General features: G+C 45.0%; 1 protein-coding gene across 1 annotated transcript in view; it reads left to right on the forward strand.

The window, feature by feature from the left end:
- Nucleotides 1–27,016, forward strand: part of LOC310685552 (uncharacterized protein) — a 945,613-nt gene that overhangs the window by 252,392 nt on the left and 666,205 nt on the right. The window lies entirely within an intron of this gene.

Genomic DNA, 27,016 nt, shown 5'->3' on the forward strand with positions numbered 1-27,016 from the left:
ATAAATCACATACCAGCTATAATCTATGCAAAGTTAAGAAAGGGGTGCTGGGCGGATGATTTCTTGAAGAAATGTTGGTACACTGAAATGGCCAAGGATTGGTTGGTTTTTTAAAAATAAAATATTTCTACGATTTCAATCATGGTTTGTTTGATTTTTAACTTGTGTTTTATTTTTTTAAAATGACTTTTATTGATGGTTTTAGTTAATGGATCTATTCTGAGCATGACGTCTTTGGATACTAACCTGTTTTAAAATAATTTTTATTCAGTTCTGATCATAAGCCAAATACTGTTTTGGCGGCTTCTTCTTCTTCTTCTTTACAAAGAACATAATAAATAGTATTTTTTGGATGAAGCTTTCTAGGGAGCAATAAGCGGCAGTTGGTTTTTCTCTAACAAGGTGGGTGGGTGAGAAATAGGGCAATCGCTCAGTTACCGAAAACAATCTGATTTCACATTTGTTCCAAAGCAAAAACACTGATGTGTGCGCTGTGCATCCCACTGCCTTTAATAATTCAGAGGTGGAAAGGTTCCTGTCTGTCTCTATTAATGCAAAACTGAGTTGATAGCAAAATGACAGACGCCGTACCTCTTTGTCTCATCTTTTCCCTGAGGGTCACTCTCCAATTTTTTTCTCTCAGTTGCCTCCTAAAAGAAATCCATCATTTAATAATTGTGCTATTATTACAGGAGATGTCCCGCGGTTCGAAGGTCACGAACGCACAATAGCTTCCCTGGCACAAAGATTCGCAACACTGACCGTTACCTTGGGAAGCCCCCCCCCGACAATGTGAGCAGTTTTGCTGGGCATGAGTATATGGGAGCAAAAGGTGCCCCACATTTGTGGAAAGGAGATAACCTGCAGCAAAATATCAGGGAATAAAAGCTAGCTTTGGCTTTTGATATGGTGAAAAAGAGGTGTTAAAACAGTAATCCTAAACCAGGGGTACCCAGGGCCAGATTTGATGAAGTGGACATGCCTGAGGGCCGACCAAAGCTTTTTTTTTTACGATTTTACCCCAGAGTTGTTGAGCTTTTTTGGGATTGTACACCGGATGAAAATGACCGACGGGGTGAATTACCATATTTTTTGCACCATAGGACGCACCGGACAATAGGACGCACCTTGTTTTAGAGGGGGGAGAACAAGAAAAAAAAATTCTCCCCCTCTCTGCCCAGTGCCCCTTCAGTGAAGCGGCAGGAGGTGCTGCGCAGAGAGGGGGAGAACTTTCCCCCTCTTGTTTTCCCGCTCTAAAACAAGGTGCCGTTTAAGGTGCGTTCAGGCGGCTACCTTGGAAGCCTGGAGAGCGAGAGGGGTCAGTGCACCCCTCTTGCTCTCCAGGCTTCAGGTTCCTTTCAACCTGCTCTTTGGGGCTGGCGGGGGGAAGCCCACCACCAGCCCCAAAGAGCAGGTCAGAGAGCAGCGGAAAGGCGCAGCGGAGAGGCTGCTGCCATAGTCGCACGTCACTTCTCCAGCTGGGAGAGGGTCGCGGGGCTATGGCTTCTTTAGCCCCACACACGCTCTCCCAGCTGAAGAGGTGGTGCGTGGCTAAAGAGGCTCCTGCCATAGCTGTGCGTCACCTCTCCAGCCGGGAGAGGGTCGCGGGGGGGGGCTGCTTTAGCCCCGTGCGCGCTCTCCTGGCTGGAGAGGTGATGCGTGGCTATAGAGGTTCCTGCCATAGCCGCGCGTCACCTCTCCAGCTGGGAGAGGGCCGCGGGGCTATGGCGTCTTCGCTCCATAGGACGCACACACATTTCCCCTTCATTTTTGAAGGCGAAAAAGTGCGTCCTATAGAGCGAAAAATACGGTAGGTCCCAAAACGGTCTTTAAACATGCCTGTAAGCCCCAATATCTGGGACCATTCCACAGTGATCTCGTCCACCTTAGTTCCACAGTCAACCTAGCTCTTGCACCTAGAGGAGATGCATTTAAAGGCCAAACTAGCCATTTAAAATAGTACCTCTTGTCAGGATTCAACCTCAATCTGTTAGCAAAGGTCTCTTTCTCTCTATCCTGCTTTCCAGCCTCCAGGCTATGCAGCTGTTGGAGAGACATTGTCACATGCCTTGTTCTCTGCCATGTTCAGAGGAAGACTGCTAGCCTCCCTCCACCCTTTCAAGATGGCAAATTTTCAACTCAGTGCCTTCATCACACAATCAAAGGTTCACTTTCAGTACAGAGCACAGAAGCAAGCAACAGGCAATCGTCAACTAGTTACAGCTCAGAGTCCTTTAGAAAAACTCTTTGTGAGTCAAGGACCCACCACCTGCATAGGATTATAATAAGACACAAAGACACATTATTTTAGGTTAATGGGCAAAATAAGGCCACAACTTTATTGTTTACAGCATGTGAGTAGTATTGTCTTAGGCATTGGATAAAGCAGCAATACATGACTCCACCCCGTTCATCAGGGAGTCATTTCAGGGGTTAACAACCAGTGGGAGGAGCTAGTTGATGCAAATACAACTGGAAGCTTCCCCATGACATCACCAGGGGTTGTGCCATGGCCCTAGCCACCAGCAGGGCATCGGACAGGATCCTTTAACGGAATACCCAAAAGAGGAGGGGTAGATGATGGCCCTTAAAAAACATCTTAAAAAGCAGAGACATCACCTTGCCGGCAAAGGTCCGTATAGTTAAAGCTATGGTTTTCCCAGTAGTGATATATGGAAGTGAGAGCTGGACCATAAAGAAGGCTGATCGTTGAAGAACTGATGCTTTTGAATTCTGGTGCTGGAGGAGACTTTTGAGAGTCCCATGGACTGCAAGAAGATCAAACCTCTCCATTCTGAAGGAAATCAGCCCTGAGTGCTCACTGGAAGGACAGATCCTGAAGTTGAGACTCCAATACTTTGGCCATCTCATGAGAAAAGAGACTCTCTGAAAAAGACCCTGATGTTGGGAAAGATGGAGGGCACAAGGAGAAAGGGACGACAGAGGACGAGATGGTTGGATAGTGTTCTCGAAGCTACCAGCATGAGTTTGACCAAATTGCGGGAGGCAGTGGAAGACAGGAGTGCCTGGTGTGCTCTGGTCCATGGGGTCACGAAGAGTCGGACACGACTAAACGACTAAACAACAACAAAGAGGATGGCCCATGCCCTATCCTCCAAGGCAGCACACCTATTCCAATGCCTAACCGCCGGCTGAGAGGCATGGCTGCGGCAGCAGAAGCAATCGGAAGCAGGGAGACGAATACGCCTCCCTGCCACTGCGGGAAGCTCCTCCCACTCACAACTCCTCCCCTCTGGGAGGAGAAGAGGCCTTGTGAAAAAACGTCCGTGTTTAGCAATATACATTTAGCCATTCTCCATTAATACATATACATTTTTCATTTCTGTGTGAATTAAACCCTTATACTTGAGAAAGTATACCTGACTTTTTTCCTTCTCTAAGTACCAGTATGGGGAGGAGGGATTTGGGGTGCCGAACCCAAGAGGGGGAGATTTTACCCTTCACTTCCTGACCTTCATCCTAACAAAGATTGTCCCATGGGAAGAGGAGACGTTCCTATTGCAGTCAATGAGAGCTCTCCCCCCAAGCTAATCTCAGCACAGGGAGCAATCTATATTGGCATTTCAGCTGGGAAGGGGAAATGTCAACTCTCCGCTCCCCTGATGCAAATTGGACCCCTGTGCTGTAATTAATAGACACTCACCTCCTGCCCCACTCCTGGCGTGCTTCTTAGCAATGTATTTAGCACAACGGGAGGAAATTTCGTTCATATTTTAACAAGGAATCGCCTCTAAGCAACATGAGAACCAAAACGCAGAGAGCTGAATTGAAGATCGGAAAAAAATGAGAAAATCCAAAACGGACAGATTCGTCTACTGGGGTGGTGCAGGGCTTACTGTACTAATTGACAGAGTGAGGCAGACTGACTCAGGCATCAGATTTAAGAAGCACATACTCCTAAAGCGTACTAAATACCAGTTTATTTAGTTTATTCTGTTAATTTTACCAACTTATGGTGACCCCATTTAGAGAGATGGGTGTCTGTAGGTGCTTTAGGAGGTTTGCATTCCTCGCCACATCTTCCATCAGAAGGACATGGTTTGCTCCAGTTGTTTCAGCTATCAGGTCAGGGATTAGTTGGCGCATGGAACAGCAGCTTTACCTGGTGGAAAATTCCAGGCCTTGGGGAGATACCTCAAGTCACATTCCTGACCTCTTTCAATCAAAAGTGCACACGAGAGATTCCACCCCCCCCCCCGGCTATTAAGCATCGATGAGCTTGTTGTTTCCTTTTCTTTAATACTGGTTTTGGAAGTTGCGTTTTTGTGAGTTTCACACTATTTTATGGCATTTTCAGTCTGTTCTGTAAGTTGCCTTGAGAACTTGCTTTAATGGAAAAGCAACTGGATCGATAAAGAGACACTACACAAGCCAGAAGGATCTAAAGTAAGCATTCTGGTCAAATGAATGTTTAGTTGTCAACAGAGGTCAACTGCGTCTGCTTCAAATGTCCATAGATGACTTACACATTCCAGTTTTCAGTCAAAATGGCACATACATCCACTTTATACAGACAACAGTTTGTCCCACTGCCTATTTATTTTTACCATAACAGTACCTCCAGACATAGGCTTGTGTCTTGAGTTGCTCCTCCAAGCATGGGTGGGACTCTGATCCAGCAGTTGCCCCTGCTGGAACAAAGGGGAATGAAGTGATTTTCACTGGCTCTGCCTCCCTCTGCAGTTCCCAGTACTTCCTATCATGTTATTCTAGAGACCCCCATAATCCTCCAGATTTTTAGAGCAGAGAACAAAGAAGAATTGATAGAAATTGCCTCTCCAACTTCTGCCAGTGGAAATCCATTTACAGGAAGCTGGAAGTCATGCCACAACGTTTAACATGTGGACCATGTTTCAAGATAATATGATCGCTTATAGCATCAGACAAACAGCCATCATTTTAATCCAGATGTGAACCTTTGCCTGTAATAATAATAATAATAATAATAATAATAATAATAATAATAATAATATAATTTATTATTTATACCCCACCCATCTGGCTGGGTTTCCCCAGCCACTCTGGGCGGCTTACAACAGAATATTAAAATACAATAGTCTATTAAACATTAAAAGTTTCCCTAAACAGGGCTGCCTTCAGATGTCTTCTAAAAGTCTGGTAGTTGTTTTTCTCTTTGACATCTGATGGGAGGGTGTTCCACAGGGCAGGCGCCACTACTGAGAAGGCCCTCTGCCTGGTTCCCTGTAACTTGGCTTCTCGCAGCAAGGGAACCCCCAATTTGACAATCCTCTCAAATGGCAGACATGCCAAGGAATATTTTTACCTATGTGCAGGAACATAAGGATAAATGTTTGCTCACAGGCTATATGAAGAATCATCCTGACATCACCAGGGACTTGTGGCTCATCATGGTGGACTAAGTGGTAGGAGGACTTTGAGCTTACCCATGAGATGATTTCCTTCCCCCACCTTGGGTCTCCAGAGGATGCTGGAGGGCCCCCCACCTTGGGTCCCCCTCATTCCAATCTGGCCAGTGGTCAGGCACCATGGAAGTTGTAGTCCAACAATTTCTGGAGAAGGCTGGCTCAGTAGTTACACTGATACACCCCTACTTGGTGAATTTGTTGTTGCTGGCGTCCGTCTGTCTCAAGAGACAATAGAGTGTGCCTCCAGGGTTGAAGTCAAACTGCTACATTTAGCAGCACTGAAGTGACCTCCCCAGAGTGCAAGCCTGGGCACTGTGTAAGGAGGTCCTGGGCTGCCCAGATGACAAAACTTTCCCCTGACCTAGTGAAATATACTCAGAGTTGAGAGTGGATTTCAAGGCTCTTTATTCAGCTCATAGTGGTGAGGAGGAATGGAAGTTCCCCCAGAATGTCTGCTTTATATACATTATTTACACAATGGGCCCAGTGGCGTAGCGTGGGGGGTGCAGGGGGGGCCGGCCGCACCGGGCGCAACATCTGGGGGTTAGGGTTAGGGGCGCAAATCCACGGGTTAGGGGGTGCAAATCCACGGGTTAGGGGGTGCAAATAACTTGCCTTGCCCCGGGTGCTGACAACCCATGCTATGCCACTGAATGGGCCCCACATGATTGGCTTCCCCCAAATATATCCTGCAAGGCAGTGGAGGTTTAGGATCAGAGTTTTCCTTCTCTTAAATGGGCTATCGTCCCAGGTTGACAAGTCCCATCCACTGTTGGTCTTGTCCACTCTATCCACCAGGGCTTGTCTTCACATGCAGGAGAAGTCTCCAAGTCAATGAGGGTTTGAGACCCATTGGCAACCCTTACCTGGTTTAGCTGGCCATTTGGAAGCCATTCACCTGTTGCATGCTGACAACTTCTAGGAGCCACATGTGAGAGCTGAGTGCAGAGTGGGAGCCAAAGGTGGACAAACTACCCAGAAGGAGCATGGTGTCTCCCCCACCAGAGGTACTGCCCCTCCCCTAACACCCCATACTTGGTGAATATATAGTAACTATTTAACATCATCATCATTTATTTATACCCCACCCTTCCCAGTTCAGAAAACTAGGCTCAGGGCGGCTAACAACAAATTTAAAACACTTAATTGATGCAACAAAAACAGCAAAAAATACAGTATAAAACGGGAATAACAATAAATTCAAAATTCAATTTAGGGGGGGAAATCCATCCAATAAACATTAGATGATCACCAGGGCTAGCTGGCTAAATTAGTCCTATTTGGACCAGCGAGGAGACCAGGGGAGAATTAGCTGTGGGGTCTCAGAATGGGTAATCTTCATAAAAAGGGGAGGGGAGGGAAGGAAGGGAAATAAAAGATCAGGTTGAAAGCCAGGCAGAATAGCTCTGTCTTACAGGCCCTGTGGAAGGACAGAGCATTCCACCAGGTCAGAGTCATCACTGAGAAGGCCAAGCCCTGGTGGAGGATAATCTGACTTCCTTAGGGCCCAGGACCTCTAAACTATGATTATTCATGGATCTTAAGGTCCTCTGCAGGGCATACCAGGAGAGGTGGTCCTGTAAATAATGTTGCAATGAAAAATGTGCACAAAATTAACATACGATTATTTTAAAGTGAATAAATATTTGCATGAAAATACTAAATTCTAATATCTAATTGTATTATTAAATTTTTCCTTTCCCCATATTTAATCGGGTGGTATTAATATAGATTTGGATTGTTTTGAGTGCAGACAGTATTAACAAGGTTAATGGGAAATGTTCATTGCTGGCCAGATTACCCTGATAATCAGAAAAATGCTGACAGAAGCACCTTAGCAAACTGTTCTGCCTTTTGTTTTGCTCTGTTTGCGGGTTGCAGACATAGGTCTAGGAAATAAATTATATTCTTGAATTTAAGAGTGTAGCAGTGCACAGTCTTAATTGATGGTCTGGGGAAAACCGATAAATTATTTTCATAATAAAGTTGCTAAGACTAGAGTGATGGTTGAGATGTAGGGGACTGAGAGGGGGAGGATGTGATTCATTTTATAGCAGTTGTTATACAGCACAAATTAACGGTGTGAAAAGAGCAGCCAGTGAAACGTGGGAGGAAAACAGTAAACAGGTATTGCTGGCAATGATCTAATAGGAAAATGCATTTATTTAACAATCACGTTGGGGTCAAAAATTGTAGGTGGAGCAGCGTGCCAATGTATCACATCCATTCTGCTGTAAAATTTAATGCACCACTTGACTGGAAGAATCTAGAATAGTTTTTTGCCTGAATGCACAGCTGCGGGAATCTTTTCGATTTCATGGATAGGATTTGCCATTTATTGTTTAGTCGTTTAGTCCAACTCTTCGTGACCCCCTGGACCAGAGCACGCCAGGCACTCCTGTCTTCCACTGCCTCCCGCAGTTTGGTCAAACTCATGCTGGTAGCTTCGAGAACACTGTCCAACCACCTCGTCCTCTGTCGTCCCCTTCTCCTTGTGCCCTCCATCTTTCCCAACATCAGGGTCTTTTCCAGGGAGTCTTCTCTTCTCATGAGGTGGCCAAAATATTGGACCCTCAGCTTCAGGATCCGTCCTTCCAGTGAGCACTCAGGGCCGATTTCCTTCAGAATGGATAGGTTTGATCTTCTTGCAGTCCATGGGACTCTCAAGAGTCTCCTCCAGTACCAGAATTCAAAAGCATCAATTCTTCAACGATCAGCCTTCTTTATGGTCCAGCTCTCACTTCCATACATCACTACTGGTAAAACCATAGCTTTAACTATACGGACCTTTTTATTTGCGTCTGTTACATCCCCTTTCAGCCAGAATGCATGTCGAGACTTCAGTGGAAGATCTTGAACTCCTTTCAGGGTTATCAACAGCTTCTTCCATTCTGGAACCACTCCAGTGTGGTGGAAGTGCCAGGTCACATGGGAGAAGTCTACAATGCAGGCCAGGCCAGGGGACGAAGGCAGCAGCACTGTTAGGAAGGCAGTATGCAATCTATCCAAAGTAACCCCAAAAGACCAGAACTACATGAGGAGGCAGAACTACATGAGGAGAGCCAGTGTGGTGTAGTGGTTAAGAGCGGTAGTCTCGTTATCTGGGGAACCGGGTTCGTGTCTCCGCTCCTCCACATGCAGCTGCTGGGTGACCTTGGGCCAGTCACACTTCTTTGAAGTCTCTCAGCCCCACTCACCTCACAGAGTGTTTGTTGTGGGGGAGGAAGGGAAAGGAGAATGTTAGCCGCTTTGAGACTCCTTAAAGGGAGTGAAAGGCGGGATATCAAATCCAAACTCTTCTTCTTCTCTTCTACTGCTGCATTTCTTCAGATAGTACCAACGCCATTTCAGAAAAGGCCCAGTGATGTCCCTGCATTCTCATCCCTTCATAACCAGGGTATCACATAACCAGGGTATACCAGCTTGACCACTGGGGCTAGATTCCACCCTACAAAAGCCACACAATCCACATTCTTCCCACTCCCAGGTGAGACTAGAATTGCAGTCTTAAAGTTCATGTGTGGATCATGTCATGGGTGAGGAATCTCTAGCCTACAAATCTAATTAAGTTGCATACAGTGGTACCTTGGTTCTCAAACGCCTTGGTTCCCAAACGCTGAAAACCCAGAAGTAAGTGTTCCAGTTTTCGAACATTTTTCGGAAGCCAAACATCCGATGCGGCTGTTGGCTATTGTTTCCGGGGCGCCTGCACCAATCAGAAGCTGCACCTTGGTTTTTGAACATTTTGGAAGTCAAACGGACTTCCGGAACGGATTAAGTTTGGCGCTTTTGTTTTTGCTATTTCTATTGCTTTTTTTTGTTTTTGAGGCTTTTTCAGTTAATTTGTTTTTGTGACTGTGTGGAACGCAGTTCAGCTACTGATTGAATGATTGTGTGACTGTGGAAATGGATAAAAGCCCCCGATCCAAAAAAAATGTCTATAATCAGCACAGGTAAGAAAAATAATTAATTTTAATTTTTATCATGTACAATACCGTCTTATTTATTTCATAGTACAGTACATTGATTATTGCTTTCATTCTATGGATCAGTGGCCTTGTTAGATAATAAAATTCATGTTAAATTGCTGTTTTAGGGGTTGTTTTTAAAAGCCTGAAAAGGATTAATCCATTTTGCATTACTTTCTTTGGGAAAGCGCACCTTGGATTTGGAACACTTTGGTTTTGGAATGGACTTCCGGAACGGATTAAGTTTGAGGACCAAGGTACCACTGTATGAAAATACAAATTTGAAAACACAGCATCAACAATCAAATGCCATAAAACATAGCAGCAGTACAACCCATCTAAAAGCATAGTCCTTTGCACATATACTCAGGTAAGCCAGGCCCAACAATTTTAGTCTAGAAGGGTGTTGGGTTGGGTTCAAGATAAATGCTTCAGTCAACAATTAAAAACAGCCGGCTTCTTATCATTTGTGTAATCACAGAATTGAATAAAAAATATTATTTGATGCTTCTGTTGTTCTTTCATTCTAATTTTTTTTTTTTTTTTTTTTACTGGTGCATAAGGAGAGGTACCACCTGAAAGTTGAAAGAGACATAAAATAGTGATAAATTACTCCCCACATGCAAAGCTCAGTTTGCAACTCAAAGGGCAAACCAAGCTTTTAAGCATCGAAATAAATATTTAAAGGTAAAGGTACCCCTGCCCGTACGGGCCAGTCTTGACAGACTCTAGGGTTGTGTGCCCATCTCGCTTAAGAGGCCGGGGGCCAGCGCTGTCCGGAGACACTTCCGGGTCACGTGGCCAGCGTGACATCGCTGCTCTGGCGAGCCAGAGCCGCACACAGAACGCCGTTTACCTTCCCGCCAGTAAGCGGTCCCTACTTGCACCCGGGGGTGCTTTTGAACTGCTAGGTTGGCAGGCGCTGGGACCTAACGACGGGAGCGCACCCTGCCGCGGGGATTCGAACTGCCGACCTTTCGATTGGCAAGTCCTAGGCGCTGAGGTTTAACCCACAGCGCCACCTGTGTCCCTCAATAAATATTTATTCCCATGCAAAAAAGTTGGATCCCATTGACATCATTAGAAAGGCAATAGGTTCTGGACACCTCCCTGCAAAGCTGCACTTTCAAGCCCAGTGATGCTTTCTAGTCTAGTCTCCCATGAGCCTCTTTCTCTCCCCATTTACTTACTTACCATATGCAGTGAGTGTCTGGGTTTTTTTTTTAATTCTCAGCCCTTTACAGTGTAAATGCAAACTGAAGGCTCTTGCCAGGGTTAGAAGAAAGTCCCCCCGCTTTGTGCTGATCTTTGCATATGTTCTACTCGTAATTACTTATTACTCTTGAATTTCTTCCGCAACTGTTCTACAACTGGAGCCACCTATGCATGAGGTTTATATATATATATATATATTTTAAAACACGAGCTGTCAATTTGGATTTTAACGCGTCTACAAAGATCTGTGAGCAGCTACCAATTTTTATTGTTTTCCTCTTTAAAGTAACTGTCATACAAATGGCTAAGTACGCTATTCCTGTTTGAATTATTCATTGAGTGGACCCAATTTAAATAATTTATTTATGGATTCCTCCCCCCCCCCCCAATAAATGGTAAGGATCATCTTTAACGTACATCATGTCAGGAGTATCTCATTTCCTGACTGTATTCAAAGAATTATTATTAATATTTCAGAACATTACGGCATTAAAATGCTCGGCGGGGGGTAGGGGTGGGCTTTGAAACAGCTTGCAGTGCGGAGGATGTGGAGTGTATAATCAACACAGGTGCTTTCCTGTGAATACTAGATGATTTATTTACTGGGGGATAAGGTAAAACTGGGGGTAATTTTTACAACAAGAACAAAATCGCATTCCATTTAGGAGATTGTTCAAAGGGCCTCCTAGTTATAGCGGTGACGTCACTCCTTCAGAGTGATGTCAGTTAGCATTACCCTTAATTTGCATTGGCTTCAGCATACATGGTGTTGTGAAATCATCACCTGCTTTTCCTCATTGCTTGGCCCACACAGCAGGCGGAAACAGCCACCTTTCCATCGCAAAGATTACATTATCTTAACATATAATAAAATTGGAAGAATGTCATCAAGCTGCAGTTTCCATGGCCACCAGTAGGCAGCCATGCAATTGTGATGATAGACTAGCAGTCTAGTAGCTCAGGCAAGCAGGCAGTTGAAGCGATCAAGCAGGCAAGTGGTCCACACCACAAGATGGTGATGAAGGAGATAAAGTCCTCTTCATCCCACTCTCGCCATTGCCGCCTTTGCCACAACAGAGATGAATGGGTTTTCCCTTCCCTTCTCATTTTTTAAAACTGAACAATATATATCTTAATTAATTAAATCTCTAAGTGACAATCGTAATGGTAATCAAAGGACGTCCATATGTTACATTCAATAAGGGTACAATCTGTGTACCTGTGTACACCAACAGTTAAGCTGTATGCTCGTAAAGTTATTCCTATGTAACATTCAACAAGTGTGTGGTCTGTGCACCTGTGTACCCAATAGTTGAGCTGTACAAATCAGCAAGTACATGCTCTTCCACACAAACACTTATACATGGGTCTGGACTTCTTGTACCTGTGTTCAGTGTAACATGTGAACATGGCTCAAGTGAGGGGGAAATGAGTGACTAGGACTTCTGTTTCATTGGCATCCAAAACAGCCCATATTAGGGGACATGACAACATACGGGGTGTGTGTGTGAACCATGCATAAAGAAAACAACATTTAAAAACCATTCTGAATATTGAGTGTAATCCTTCTTGGGAGGAATAAGGCAAGTACCTGTACAGGTGCTCCAAAAAGGAAGTGGTGTTCTCAGTTCTTAGCAAGGCAGAATAGGAGAGGCGCTGTTGGTTGGTCTCAAGGCATTAAAAGGAAAAATATTGGAGAGGAGACTCCTGTCATGTGCCTTAGTGACTTGTAATGGATATCTCTGACCATGGGATTTGTCAGATATGAGGCCAGCGACTCAGTGCCTGGATAAACCTCATTGTACTAAAGGACCCTTGACAGTTAAGTCCAGTCGCGAACGACTCTGGGGTTGCAGCGCTCATCTTGCTTTATTGGCCGAAAGAGCTGGCGTACAGCTTCCGGGTCATGTGGCCAGCAGACAAACCAGAGCAGCACACGGAAACGCCGTTTACCTTCCCGCCAGAGTGGTATCGATTTATCTACGTGTACTTTGACGTGCTTTCGAACTGCTAGGTTGGCAGGAGCTGGGACTGAGCAACGGAAGCTCACCCTGTTGCAGGGATTCGAACCGCATTATGGAATGCCAATTTTGTACATTGGCCCTGACAACAGACCTGCCTTAATCTGGTATTTTCCTGTAGATTTTATCAGATCTTCACTGCAAATCATATACTTATAGGAAAGGAAATCTAATCAGCCCCCGCCAGTAATGCTCCATCCCACAACCAACCATGCTATTGTAACAAAACAAAAAACAGCTAGTAAACAGATTCCTGAGTTAATAAAGATAAATCGGTACCAGTTTGTCATCCGCAGTAAGGTAACTAAAGAAAGATGGACACTCCAAAGGACTTGCATTCAAATGCAGCAACTTAAATATTCATGGCATTGTCACTGCTTAAGTCTTCTACTTTGTTATTCATTTCCAGCTAAACTGCATTCCCAGCCCTTTCCTTCCTTCCAAGCAACAGAACATAAATCCAAACACATTAATACTGTTTCCCAATGAAAATGGATAATGGCTTATATGTGGGGTGTATTCTTGGAGAATTAGGCAAGTTGAATCAGCTACAGACAGTTCACTTCTGCACAGAAAAAGAAAGTCGGGGATTTGTCTCCTTGCAAAGAAATAAAGAATTTGCTTTTTCTAGGACGGGGGACCGACAAGCTGTGTACATTTGAATATATGAAAATCAGTCAACTGGCACAGGTGTTTACTTTGCAATGAAAGAGAGAGCAATAGAAAGGGTTTTTTTGTTTTTTAAAAAAGATGCACTTGTTTTCAGAAACTCACAGCATGTTTTCAGATATTCAAAGTGCTGTGAAAATCAACTGCATGCTCAGTACACTGTATGTGGTTTGGGCCCTCGACATCCCCTCACCTCCAGCGGCTGGCAAGAACTGCTGCTTATGCGCAGGGTGTGATGGCCTGGGACTCGGGCTCGGGCTCAGAACCAGAGGAGACTCAGTCTGCACCAGATCCTTTGCCTCAGGCATCATCTGAACCAAGTCTGGGGCCTGATCCTGAAGAGTCCTAGTCTGCACAGGTACCCCTGCAACAAACACCTGCTGGGCCGAGTCAGGGGCCTGAGCCTGCCCTGGGTCCAGATGCAGGGATTACCTCATTGCCTTCAGCTGGGCCATCATTTACAGCTGCTCCACTGGGTCAGGGGAGGCTGTGGCGGCCCCTGGGTCTAGTAACCCACCGACGTCTCCCGAGCTGCAGAGACTAAGGTCTGAGAGAAGGAGAGACCTGAGGAGTGCTCGCCTTCGGGCAAGACAGGGAGGTGAGTCACTGGGGGATCAGGACCGGCCATTACCCCGACAAAGATAAAAGGCTGTTGGACCCCACCCCAGGTTGCGGGAGCAACATTGCTGTACGCTAGATCCTGCCCCTGTCCTTGCCTGGTTTCCTGCCTCGGCCCTGTCAGACTGACTCCTAGTGGAACCTTTGGATTCTGGACTGGTCCTGGACCACGTTTCGCGGGTTACCCCCGGGCCCAGCACACAGGGCTGTTGCAAAGATAAAAGTTGGAGAGGAGACAAGGCCCACTTACCCGAATTCTGGCTCACCATGGCCATAGCAGATGGGGCTCCCTTCCACGGCATGGACCAGTGAAGCGAGTCCTCCTTCCTTTGCTGGCCACTCTGGCTGCTGGGAGAGCGAATCATGGGGAGACTTTGTCTCACATTCTTTGCTCTGGTCTGCTCCCAGAACTATAAACCAGCTGCACCCACGCCTCGGTCTCAGTTCTTTTCAGGGATTCCCACCTTCCCTTCCCTTTATTTTGTGTTTGGTAACTGCCTAGGTGCAAGAGGGCTCGCTTCAGTGTGCCTTGCCATGGAAGTACTTCAGGATATGTATAAGAAATAGAAGAAAGGAGAAATGGCAAAGGAAGAGTATACACCAACATTTTCAGGGAGAAGGTCAGGCGGGCCCAAGCTCAGAATGAAATCAGGTTTGCAAGAGAGGTTAAAAATAATTTTTAAAATGCTTCTCCATCTATGTTCAAATCAAGAGGAAGAACAAGCAAGTAGCAGGTCAGTTGCATGGAGAAGATGGAGAAATGCTCTTGGGTGACAGAGAGAAAGTGGAACTGCTTACTCAACACTTACTCAGTGCCTCATTTCACCCAAAAGGAAAGCAGAGCTCAACCTGCTGATAGCAGAATAAACGATGCAAAGATAGGAAAAGAGGTGATAAGGGAACATGTGGCTACCTTAAACAAATTCAAATTTCCAAGGACTCATGAACTGCACCCAAGGGTACTAAAGGAGTTTGCAGGTGTAATCTCAGAGCCTCTATCATTTTTGAGAATTACTGGAGAACAAATGAGATCCCTGCAGACTTTTGTTGTTGTTGTTTAGTCGTTTAGTCGTGTCTGACTCTTTGTGACCCCATGGACCAGAGCATGCCAGGCACTTCTGTCTTCCACTGCCTCCCACAGTTTGGTCAGACTCATGTTTGTAGCTTCGAGAACACTGTCCAACCATCTCGTCCTCTGTCGTCCCCTTCTCCTTGTGCCCTCCATCTTTCCCAACATCAGGGTCTTTCCCAGGGAGTCTTCTCTTCTCATGAGGTGGCCAAAGTAGTGGAGCCTCAGCTTCACGATCTGTCCTTCCAGTGAGAACTCAGGGCTGATTTCCTTAAGAATGGATCGGTTTGATCTTCTTGCAGTCCATGGGACTCTCAAGAGTCTCCTCCAGCACCATAATTCAAAAGCGTCAATTCTTTGGTGATCAGCCTTCTTGATGGTCCAGCTCTCACTTCCATACATCTCTACTGGGAAAACCTTGGCTTTAACTATACGGACCTTTGTTGGCAAGGTGATGTCTCTGCTTTTTAAGATGCTGTCTAGGTTTGCCATCGCCTTTCTCCCAAGGAGCAGGCGTCTTTTAATTTCTTGGCTGCTGTCACCATCTGCAGTGATCATGGAGCCCAAGAAAGTAAAATCTCTCACTGCCTCCATTTCTTCCCCTTCTATTTGCCAGGCGGTGATGGGCCCAGTGGCCATGATCTTCGTTTTTTTTGAAGACTAGAGGTAGGGAAATGTGGTCCCCATCTTCAAACCTCCTTCCTTGGAAGGCAGATGGCTATCTGTCAAATATGATCTAGCTGAGATTCCTCCATTGCAGAGGGTTGACTAGATGACCCTTCCAACTCGATAATGCTATGAATCTTTGGAGGAAAATTTTGAATAGCAATTCCCTTCAATTGCATAAACTTCTCTACTACCTCCAATTGAATAGGCATATCATGACATTCTGGTTTGGTTATGTCAATCAATTTGCTTAGTAGTACAGCTTGCTTTAAATGCAAAGGGTTCCAGCATTGGACCTGGAAGTCTCCAGGTAGGGTAGGGCTGAAAAATATTCCTGTCCTTGTGCAGCACTGGAAAAAGGTCCCAGAATTTAAAGGCAAAGAGTCCAAAATAATAATAATATTTTTTATTTATATCCCGCCCTCCCCAGCCGAAGCCGGGCTCAGGGAGGCTAACAACAATAAAATAAGACAAAAGCAAAATGGAGGAAGGAAATAGAAACCTTACTGGAGGGCAGGAGGAGGAAAAGGAGACTTGAAGAAAAGAGCAGAGGTGACTGAGAAAGGAGACAATTGTATGGCTGCAAGCTTCTAGTACTTTTATATTGCTCCGTATTAATTAATTTTTTAAAAACCTGGTAAATGGAAGTTGTAACTAAAAATGAGTTACTAAGACTAGAACTTGGCTCTTGGTAAAATCTTTGAAGATATGTTTCTATCCCCTTAATCCTTTCACTTTCTTGATTGAAGTGCTTTTCTTGGGAAGCAAATTATGACGAATTTAGAGACAAGGGTTCTTAATTAGATTAAAAGAGCTCTCAATTAATTATATAATTTCTCCTCATTGCAGAAGGCTAATTTGTTTCTATCGTATCTGTCATTCCCGTTTTCTTACAAAATCGGGGGAAAGAGATGCCTGGAGGAGGGAAAAATCCAATTTCCCATTAGGATAATTCTCTATGGCATCTCCACTATGGAAGAAGATTCCTTCTATGGTGCTTCAACAGATCTTTTGGGTTCCATGTCTGCTGTGAAGGTTGGACATCCACAGTTATAACAGAAATGGAATGATGCCAACTTTCAGGTTGATATTTTTACATCTTTTCAAATCTCATTCAAGTAAGAGAGACAAGCGCCTGGTTCCTTCATCATGCCCCTTCACCTTGTGACTGGAACAAGGGATGATTCATATATGTGAATAGGCCATCCCAGACCTATCACCTCCTACACAAGGCTTTAAAATGGAGCCAGTTCACACATTCCACAGAAAGGCCTGTTTGATTCCTTCTGTTCTGTCTTCCAGCTGACAGATCAAGACGATAGTATTTTGGAGAGCTTGGGTGGAGATGGCAGAAAGAAGATGTGTTTTGTTTATGCAAATGGCTTATTTTAAGTCTGCTCGTGAACAATTGTTTCCATGCCTCTTTATTGGTTTTATGCTTTATTTGGTTATGTTTGATCTGATTTATTTGGGTTTGTTTTGTGATTGGAGCCTAGCAGAAGCTTCAGAGCTACCACCAAAGTGCTCAGCTACCTGCACAGGAGGCTACTTGGGAGAAGGGGGAAGTATATGGAAGCAGCTACGAAGATCAGCACAGGATGGAACCTCTGTCTCTTAGGGCTCATCCACACTTCCACTAGTCTTGTGCCTAGAAAGCACCTTGATTCCTGTCAAACCTGTTGATCACATAAGGTTCTGTAGACATCCTTACGAATGTAAGGAGAAAGAGTTCAGCTAGCTTTATTTTGAAGACCTAAGATACATGCAAAAATAAATAAATTCAGACTGACAGTGAACGTTGATGTCTCAAGCGGGTGCAAAATGTAAATAAAATCTGGAGAACGGGGAAAAAAAAGAGACACAACTCATCTGTTGCTTTGTATGTCTTATTAAGGTGGAATAACAGAATATGAATATGCATCCTTGGCCCAGACTTTAACGTCTGTGACTGTCGGGACCAGCCCCAGATGTACAGTGGTACCTTGATTCTCAAATGCCTTGGTACTCAAACAACTTGGAACCCAAAAACTGCAAACCCGGAAGTAAGTGTTCTGGTTTGAGAACTTTTTTTGGAATCCAAACGTGCTCCATTTTGACGTATCAAAGAGGACTTGCCGTGCTTCTTAGGCCTGACACTCCTGAGCAAAACCTGTTTCTTCTAATAAAAAGTTAACTTCACTTACTCCATGTGATTTATTGTTGGCTTGCGCCTGAAAATCAATCAATCTGTTGTATGTTTTAGAGTGACACTATCAAGGTTTGTGGTACACTTGGCAGAAAATGTTGATACTTCTTCTTTTTCTAGATCAACTTTGAAGTGAAATTTCTTTTCAAGATGATGAAGCAGAATTCTTTGAATAACACAGCTGAAGTTGGCAATCTGGTGTGTAGGCTGTATCTGCAAAGTAGGCTCTGTAATGTTTGTTTTGCTAGCAAATAGGTCTACATTTCCAGCAGAACATCATTACAACAGGAAGGAAAGAAAAACACCACGGCTTGGGTCTATAGGCAGTGTCTGCAAAGTAAGCGCTCCGATGTTTGTTTTACTTGTAAGATATTCTAATGTTTGTCAGCACGTTCCTACGCTGGGAATCAGGAAAAACCTGCAAACGCCAAAGAATAAATTGACACCATCACTGGTTTTCCCCTGCTATCTAAATTAATAATAAGCTCCTATGAGTCAGCTTCTGAATTATAAATACTTGTGCTTTCTGAAGATACAGTACAGAAAACATTAAAGTAGAATATTCTTTGGGGCCTCTTTAGATCAAGGGAGGCATTCGTTATGGGTAGTGTAACATCACCATTGTGACAAATGTATTGATCAACCACCCCAAAAGTTGGCATTGAGATCTTAAAAGTAAGTTTCGCAAGTGAATTGGTGCTTTTTGCTCAGCAAAGGTAACAGTAAGTTTGAACAGCAGCAACAAAATTAAGTGTAAGGTCAATGCAAAAGCAACAGCAGGTCTATGGATTAAATTACCGTATTTTTCGCTCTATAGGACACACCAGACCATAGGACACACCGGACCATAGGAGAGGGAGAACGGGGGGGGGGGGGTTCTTGTTCTCCCCCTCTAAAACAAGGTGCGTTCAAGGTGCATTCACCCAAAGCTTCCGGAGCGCATCGGGAGTTCCCGCTGCACTCTGGAGGCTTCAGGCGGCTACCTTGGAAGCCTGGAGAGAGAGAGGGGTCGGTGCGCACTGACCCCTCTCGCTCTCCAGGCTTCAGTGAAGGCAACCCGAAGCCTCTGGAGCGCGGGGGGAGTTCCTGCTGGGCTCCGGAGGCTTCAGGTTCCTTTCAACCTGCTCTTTGGGGCTGGCTTGCTAGCCTTGCTAGCCTCTGCAGGGCAGCGGGGTGAAGGCACCCCTCTGCCCTGCAGAGGCTTTGCCCGCAGCCATCCCCAAGCTAGAACAGCAAGACGGAGCGCTCCGCAGCACTCCGTCTCCCTGTTCCGGCTTTGGGCTTAGCCGCATAGCCTGCATTCGCTCTATAGGACGCACACACATTTCCCCTTAATTTTTGGAGGGGGGAAAGTGCGTCCTATAGAGTGAAAAATACGGTAAATGATTTCATTCTACAGCAAATCTATATTATACTAAAATTGCTTTGTGTTTTGAAAAACACACACACACACCAATTTATGATGAAGAATCATGATCCCTTTGGGATTAGAATGACTTTCAAATAATGTAGACTGGCTGAGTGTCTGCAAGTATCAGGACAGAAGATGCATAAGAGGAACAGTATCCAAAACTTCTGCACTATGGAAACACAACTTCTGCTGCTGGAGTATACAAAAACCCACAACCCTACAAAGGTCTCAATTCTAGGAATCAAGGTTCAGTTTCCCAACACAGTTATTGTTGCAGTGCTAATGCAGACAATTATCCCTCATTTTTAATTCTATCTAATTTACTTTCTACTGGGAAGCAGGGTTGCTGGAAGTGCCAGATGCACACACTGAACTGAGAGGGAAACAAGCTGAAAGTTTATCAGAATACACACACTGCATTGTATATCAGAGTGGAATTGTATGTCAGTACATTGTGATTGCCCTGCCTTGGCTTGGTTCTTGGGCAAAGGGGAAGCTAGGCTGCAGGAGAGGGAATGGCCAAAATCCAGAGGGTTACAGTAGCAGTCAGGTATCAAGGTAATCTAGAAATTTAGGGTCTTCAGGAAAAGCTGAGATCAAGCATGATGGGACAGTTCAACTGGGGATGTGTTCCAATCGCAGGGTCATGAGGTGAAGCCAAGGCCTTGCAGTGCAGTAGTACAATAGTAGGCAGGATTCCAATGGCAAGGTCTTAGGAGAGGCCAGTAGCCTGGGGGTCAGCCAGTGTGAGAAGCAGGAATAGGCCACTGGGTTTCATAGAGCTAAGGACCTCTCTTCCAACAAGTAACCATCCTCAACTGAGTACTTATGTAGCCTGCTCACTAGGTATGGAAGGATCAATGCTAGTTCATTCCGTTTCTCATTTTTCCAATTTTAAATTCATTTCTCTTCATTTCTGCAGCAATTTGCTACAGCGTTTGTCTTTGGGATCAGCCCTTAGAGACAAAAAGCTCTGGTGTTTGTGTTTGAAACCCTATGGCTTTTGTGAGAGATACCAGGCTTTGTGAAAGACTGTGAGTTAAGTGTAATAATACAGTTACTGGTAGATGGTGGTAATAGGGTCTTTCTTTTTGGGTGGCGCTATGGTCTAAACCAGGAGGTTGGTGGTTCGAATCCCCACAACAGAATGAGCTCCCGTTGCTCTGTCCCAGCTCCTGCCAACCTAGCAGTTCAAAAGCACGCCAGTGCAAGTAGATAAATAGGTACCTCTGTGGTGGGAAGGTAAACAGCATTTCCGTGCCCTCTGGTTTCCATCATGGTGTCCCTTTGAGCCAGTAGCAGTTTAGTCATGCTGGCCACGTGACCCAGAAAGCTGTCTGTGGACAAACGCCGGCTCCCTAGGCCTGAAAGCGAGATGAGCGTCGCAACCCCATAGTTGCCTTTGACCGGACTCAACCGTCCAGGGGTCCTTTACTTTTTTTTAACCTTTACCTTTTTTTCTTTTTGGCCTTTCAATGCCATTAAATGGGAGGAGGAGGAGGAGGAGGAGGAGGAGGAGGAGGAGAATAAATCGCACAGTGCATGGTTTCTGGCCCACGGGTCATGACACTGGATGGAGAGGGCCAGTCAACAGTTTGGCTACAGATACATGAAAAGATTTGCTTTGCTGCTCCTTTGCAAATTGGGGTTCATACTTTGCTTTAAGTTAATATTCTGCTAACAGAGTAAGATACTGAACCGGTCTTAAGCCTGATTGCCAGAATAAAGACAGCAGAGTTCCCTGAAAGAGGGATATACATAAGACTGGAGAAATCAGCTTAATTTCCCTGAAAGATTTAGAGGTTGATCTAGGCCAGCTGTGCTATTCACTTTAGTGCTGCGTCATCCATCCATCAGGCTGAAGTATCTAGTTGTAGAGAGGCCAGAAGTTGTGCGCTAATGAAACAGTAAGTGGAATATGTATCCCTTACAGGCCAGTAGATGTGTTATTAAGCTTGGTTTGCTTGTTGCTGCCAATAGACTAGGCAATAGAAAGAACTGGTTATTCCTTCGGTGAGGGAATGAATTTTCTGTCTGTTGACACCCCCTTCAACTGCCAGAGCAGAGGCGACTAGGTCAGGGAGCCAATGCCCTAGAACTTTCCCACAATGCCCTAAAGTGAAGATGCATCAAGGATATTGGTTTGACTTCAGGTCAGTACACTCAGGCTTAACCAATCACCCCTTAAAAGTTGGAGCAGGTGGACTGTTAGGGTGTCACACTTTTTCAGGCTCTGTGGCCCATCTGTAAAATTGCAGGAAAACGACAAACTGGTTAATCAACAGCAGTGTATCATCGTCCTTTATGGTATCCAAGGGTTAATGCAAAGCTGATGGTGATATCTGAAGTGTTTTCACCTCTTCCAATTGGCTGAAAGTTGGGGGGGCACAGATTTCACAAACAAAAGAAAGAGGGGGAAATCAATGGCATTAATTATTACTCAGTCACTGCTGCAAATTTGCACACATTTTGTTAGTAAAATAATCCCAATGGACTCTGCATTATACTCATAGGGCAGGATCCTAGAAAGTATAAGGGGATTCCTGCTGGCACAGATGTGCTTTTCTGCTTGCATTATCCTACTGCTGACCCTTTCGTCCCTGCCCAAGGCACTCCTGCAGGCCAGAAGACCCTTTGGAAAAGCAAGGTGGGCGGAAAGCACTGAAATTGGAAATTGCCCTGGCGGAAGCAGAGGTACCATTCAGTTGCACACAAAAAACCCAGCATGAATCCTAATCTTAAAAATTGGCAATCCAGTTTGGAATGGAAAATGTGCTCAAAGCACAACAACAACAATTCTTATGCACAAATCTGCAAAAGCTAAATTCGAGTATGTCATAGGGGGAAAGCTCAGAACTTTAGCAGCCAGTCACTTTCCTGCTGCGTCTGGCTTCTTATGTTCTTCTCTCGCCACTTTCCCAGCTGTGCTGATGCTTACTTTGGCTTCCCACACACACCCGCCCGCTCCGCTGGCATGATGCCATTCTTTTCCCATTTCACCTAGAATACTCCAAGTACATTTTATTGGCCACCAGTCAACGAATGGCAGGTTGCTGATAAAACACACATTGTCGTTTACCATCTGGTTAGCAATCCACGGATTGCCGAGTGTACAGGGTCTTGGGCTTTTGTTTCTATTCTGGCCATTAAGCACCATTATTCAGTGTCAAAAGAGGTTTATTTGCTTCTGGGGGCCTGCGTCAAGAAAACATTACATGCCTGTTTATGCAGCCTCATGCTTACTCTTATGAAAGAGAGGGGATGCTGTCTTCCCAAACCTATGAAATGTTTCAGGACCTCACACTGAAATCTCACAAAGGATATCAAAGGCCATCAAGGCCGGCCCTACTGTTAGTGAACATGAGGCAACTGCCTCAGATGGCAGATTTATTCATTCATTTTAAATTTCTATCCTGCCCTCTATCCCAAAAGAGCCCAGAGCAGCAAGCGGCAAGTGCAAAGCAGTTCAAATATGTTAAGAACATTTATCAGTTGATCAAATATCTTCACAGCTAAATAATTTCAAGTCGCCAGGAACAGTGTTGGTCAGCCATCAAATGACTGGGTGCACAGGAATGCTTTAAAATCCCACCTAAATGTTAAGAACGTGGGGGACACTAGGGATACTGGGGTCTGCACTAGCAGTAGCACCCCCCGGCTATTCCTATCTGTTGGGGGAGAAAGCTATATGCAGGGCTTTTTTCTGCTGGAACATACTGGAACTCAGTTCTGGCACCTGTCAGGTGGGCGCCGTTCCCACTATAAAGAAACAAAGGAGAAGTGTACATGGTGAGTCCCAGCACCTCTTTTTCTAGAAAAAATAGCTCTGTCTATAGGTGCCCTGCACCCCCTAAGCTAACCTTCTGCCAGAGTTGAAGCAAGAGTCACCTGCCAATCTAGTTGGCTCCTGTGTGTGGAATGGGGTGAAGTGGCGGCCATTTTGTCTTCTGCCTTGTGTAGCAGAATGCTAAGCTTGGTCCTGACAATTATGTTTCAGTTCCACTGAACTGCTTGTTAGGGGAGAGATGGAGATGGAGAGATGGGGGGAAGGGAGGGAGGGAGAGAACCTACAGAAAAACTGGGGGAAACTGGGAGAAAAAGAGTAGGAGAGACAGAAGAACTAAAAAAAAAAAAACTTTCAGCAGCTAAGATTATCCATTTTCGTACTCACCTATATGATGCTCAAGAGGCTTCCAGAGAACATAGCCATCATGGGTAGTAGTCACTAACTGCCTTATCCTCCACAAATTTGTGTAATCCTCTTTTAAATTACCTACCAACAGTACCTCCAGATCATCAGGACTGAGCTTCAGATTATTAACACAAGCAACTTCTGCAACATTAGCAGAATGTTTTGCTCAGTAGTCCTGTTGTCAACAGAAGGAGAAATGTAGTTATTACAAAGCTATTGGTCTTTTACACCTGCATAGAAATCAGAAATAGCAAGTAAGTATACAAAGAAGCAGCTTAGTTATTAATTTATTACTACTACATCCATGGTTTAACATTAAGGGGAATTATATCCTTATGTAGTTATGTGTGTGCAAGTTAATGCAAGAACAAATCCCTAAAGGAGCTGAAATGAGTAGTAATTAAGTGAAAATTACTGAATGTGAAATGCTTACAAAATGTAAGATTACGTCAAATAATGTTGATTCATTGTCCCTAATACCAATTAATCACATTTCCCCCCATGGCAAATGTATAAAAGAATGTAAATGAATGGCTTTCTTTTTATGTAGTAATAGCTTTTATTAACAATAAACAGCAGAGATTATTGAAGGATTTGAGCAGTGAAAAGGGCAGTAATTTGCAGGAAGTGAATGTAATCTACATTACTGCAGGATTTCAGCTGCAGGATTTAGCACAGGTAAATTATAATGCTATTAACTTTATGGGGGGAAATAGTCATGCAAGGGACAATTATAGATTTTCAAATGTGGGTTCGGGACATGTAATATGAAAAAACGAAAAAACAAAAACCCAACCCATGATCCACAAGGAACCAATCCCTTCAGTACAGCACAAGCTCATCTTCTAAATTTAGTATGATCCGAGGGAAACTCAGTGAATCCTTACATTTAAGTCATTCAGTTTATTTCATTGAGGCAACGTTCATGTAAGTGATGAGTAAATAACTTAGCCTTAAGCTGGATCCAAGAGAAAGGTATGATCACACAAGAAAGAAGACTCCTGCTGAAATTTTGTTGTTGTTTAGTCGTTTAGTCGTGTCCGACTCTTTGTGACCCATGGACCAGAGCACGCCAGGCACTCCTGTCTTCCACCGCCTCCCGCAATTTGGTCAAACTCATGCTGGTAGCTTCGAGAACACTGTCCAACCATCTCGTCCTCTGTCGTCTCCTTCTCCTTGTGTCCTTCCCAACATCAGGGTCTTTTCCAGGGAGTCTTCTCTTCTCATGAGATGGCCAAAGTATTGGAGGCTCAGCTTCAGGATCTGTTCTTCCAGTGAGCACTCAGGGCTGATTTCCTTAAGAATGGAGAGGTTTGATCTTTTTGCAGCCCATGGGACTCTCAAGAGTCTCCTCCAGCACCATGAAATACAGTTGGTCATTCGTTTCCTGTTTTCCTGCAGCCAGAGGAACAAAACTCCTTTATTTAACACGCAAATACACACACAGCATCAGTTTGGGCACTGCTGCAGAAAGCACCAAACAAAAAATCCAAGGGTCAACGTGACTCTCTTGGAATCCCAACCTTACTCCAGAATAGCCTCGTTCTCATGGCACAACAACACAACCCACCCACCCCTCTGGTATATGGCACGAGGTTTTAGCAAATACACATTCACTCCAATGTCCCTGTCCCAGCTCCACTTCAGACTTTCCCGTGAACGTGCTCAGAAACCCTCCTCATTGATCGGAAAGCTTGGAAATGCTGGAAGGCCTGAAAGTGAAGCCTGTGCACATATGGCAGTTGGCCATGCTGGCTGGAGCTGGTGATCCCAGCTGTATATGCAAGGCCACAGGTTCTCCATCCTTGGTTTAGAGAATTACAGTAGCTCTAGTCCGATGTTTCCCAGAATGTATGCAGAGGAGGATGCAGAGATGTGGATGAAATGTCTGTGCCTGGCTTCTCCATGGAACTGACTCCAATCAGACCTCCTCGCATTCCGAAGGTTCCTGATCACAAGTAGATTCAAGGGGCTGCCCTTGAGACTGACCCAGAAACTCCAGCGGGTGCAGAATGCGGCGAGAATCCTTACGGGGTCTTTGCTGCAGGATCACATTCACTCAGTGCTCTACCAGCTGCACTGGCTCCCGATGGAGTACAGGATCAGGTTTAAGGTGTTGGTTTTAACCTTTAAAACCCTATATGGCCTAGGACCCTCATACCTACGGGACCGCCTCTCCTGGTATGTCCCACGGAGGACCTTACGGTCTTCAAATAAAACATCTTGGAGATCCCGGGCCACAGGGAGGTTAGGCTGGCCTCAACTAAAGCCAGGGCTTTTTCGGCTGTGGCTCCAATCTTGTGGAACTCTCTGTCACAAGAGACTAGGGCCCTGCGGGGCTTGGCATCTTTCCACAGGGCCTATTAGCCCAATGGTTGCCATTAATTTGATTTTGAATTGATTTTAGAATGAATTGATTTTAGAATGCTGTATTACTTTTACAGTAAGCTCTGAACCCGGCTTCGGCTGGGGAGGGTGGGATATAAATAAAATTTTATTATTATTATTATCAGTATGCATGTTAACCCAAAATAAAAGGGAGACATAGCACCACATTGTGGACATAGACAGATGATGATGATGAGAGAGATGCTTGTGAGTTCCTGAAACTTGTGGATTGTGCAAATTCTTCTCTTCCTTTGAGAATCACTGAATATTTTTTAGTTTGCCTCACTAGAGTAATGTCCGGGAAGACTTAGAAGACACATCAGTCAGGAAGGATCTCTAATATTGCCTCTCTTAAGCAAAGAACATAGCAGACACAGGATGCTTTTGACTCCACCCAGATACAGCTGTCCAGTGACTACGCTAGAGCATGACAGTATCTCTATGCATCTCCCCCTTTGGTTTCAAGAAACAACCAACAATCAGCGCTGGGGGAACATTTGATCATCACTCACTCTGTATATCTCAAAGGCTTCAGGACAACTTGACCAGAGTGAGTGATGATCTGAGTAGCAACCGTGCTGTCAAATTTACTGATAGCATAAATGTATGGATGTGCTTGCATTTTTTTCCTTTCTGTCTTGTGGACGGGGTGGGGGGAGCAAGCAAGCATTCAAGTCATGCTGCTGTATTAGCAAAGCTGAAGGTTTCTGGTGGGCAGGGGTGTATTCTGTTGTCTGCTGGCCTTGGGCAGATGAGATTTACCTTTCCCATGCCTGTTCATGTGCAACATGAGCTTTGCTGGGGATAAAGGTAAAGGGACCCCTGACCATTAGGTCCAGTCGTGACCGACTCTGGGGTTGTGGCGCTCATCTTGCTTTATTGGCCAAGGGAGACGGCGTACAGCTTCCGGTTCATGTGGCCAGCATGACTAAGCCGCTTCTGGCGAACCAGAGCAGCGCATGCAAACGCCATTTACCTTCCCGCCGGAGCGGTACCTATTTATCTACTTGCACTTTGACGTGCTTTTGAACTGCTAGGTGGGCAGGAGCTGGGACAGAGCAACGGGAGCTCACCCCGTCGCGGGGATTCGAACCGCCCACCGTCTGATCGGCAAGTCCTAGGCTCTGTGGTTTAATACTCTTAGCCAATTCTGGATCACAAATCCCAATGGCCTTTCCACCTCATACCATGCTGTTGTTTTCTCTC

This window comes from Podarcis tiliguerta, assembly GCF_965153285.1.
Source record: "Podarcis tiliguerta genome assembly, chromosome: 9".
In the NCBI taxonomy this organism is placed as follows: Eukaryota; Metazoa; Chordata; class Lepidosauria; order Squamata; family Lacertidae; genus Podarcis; species Podarcis tiliguerta.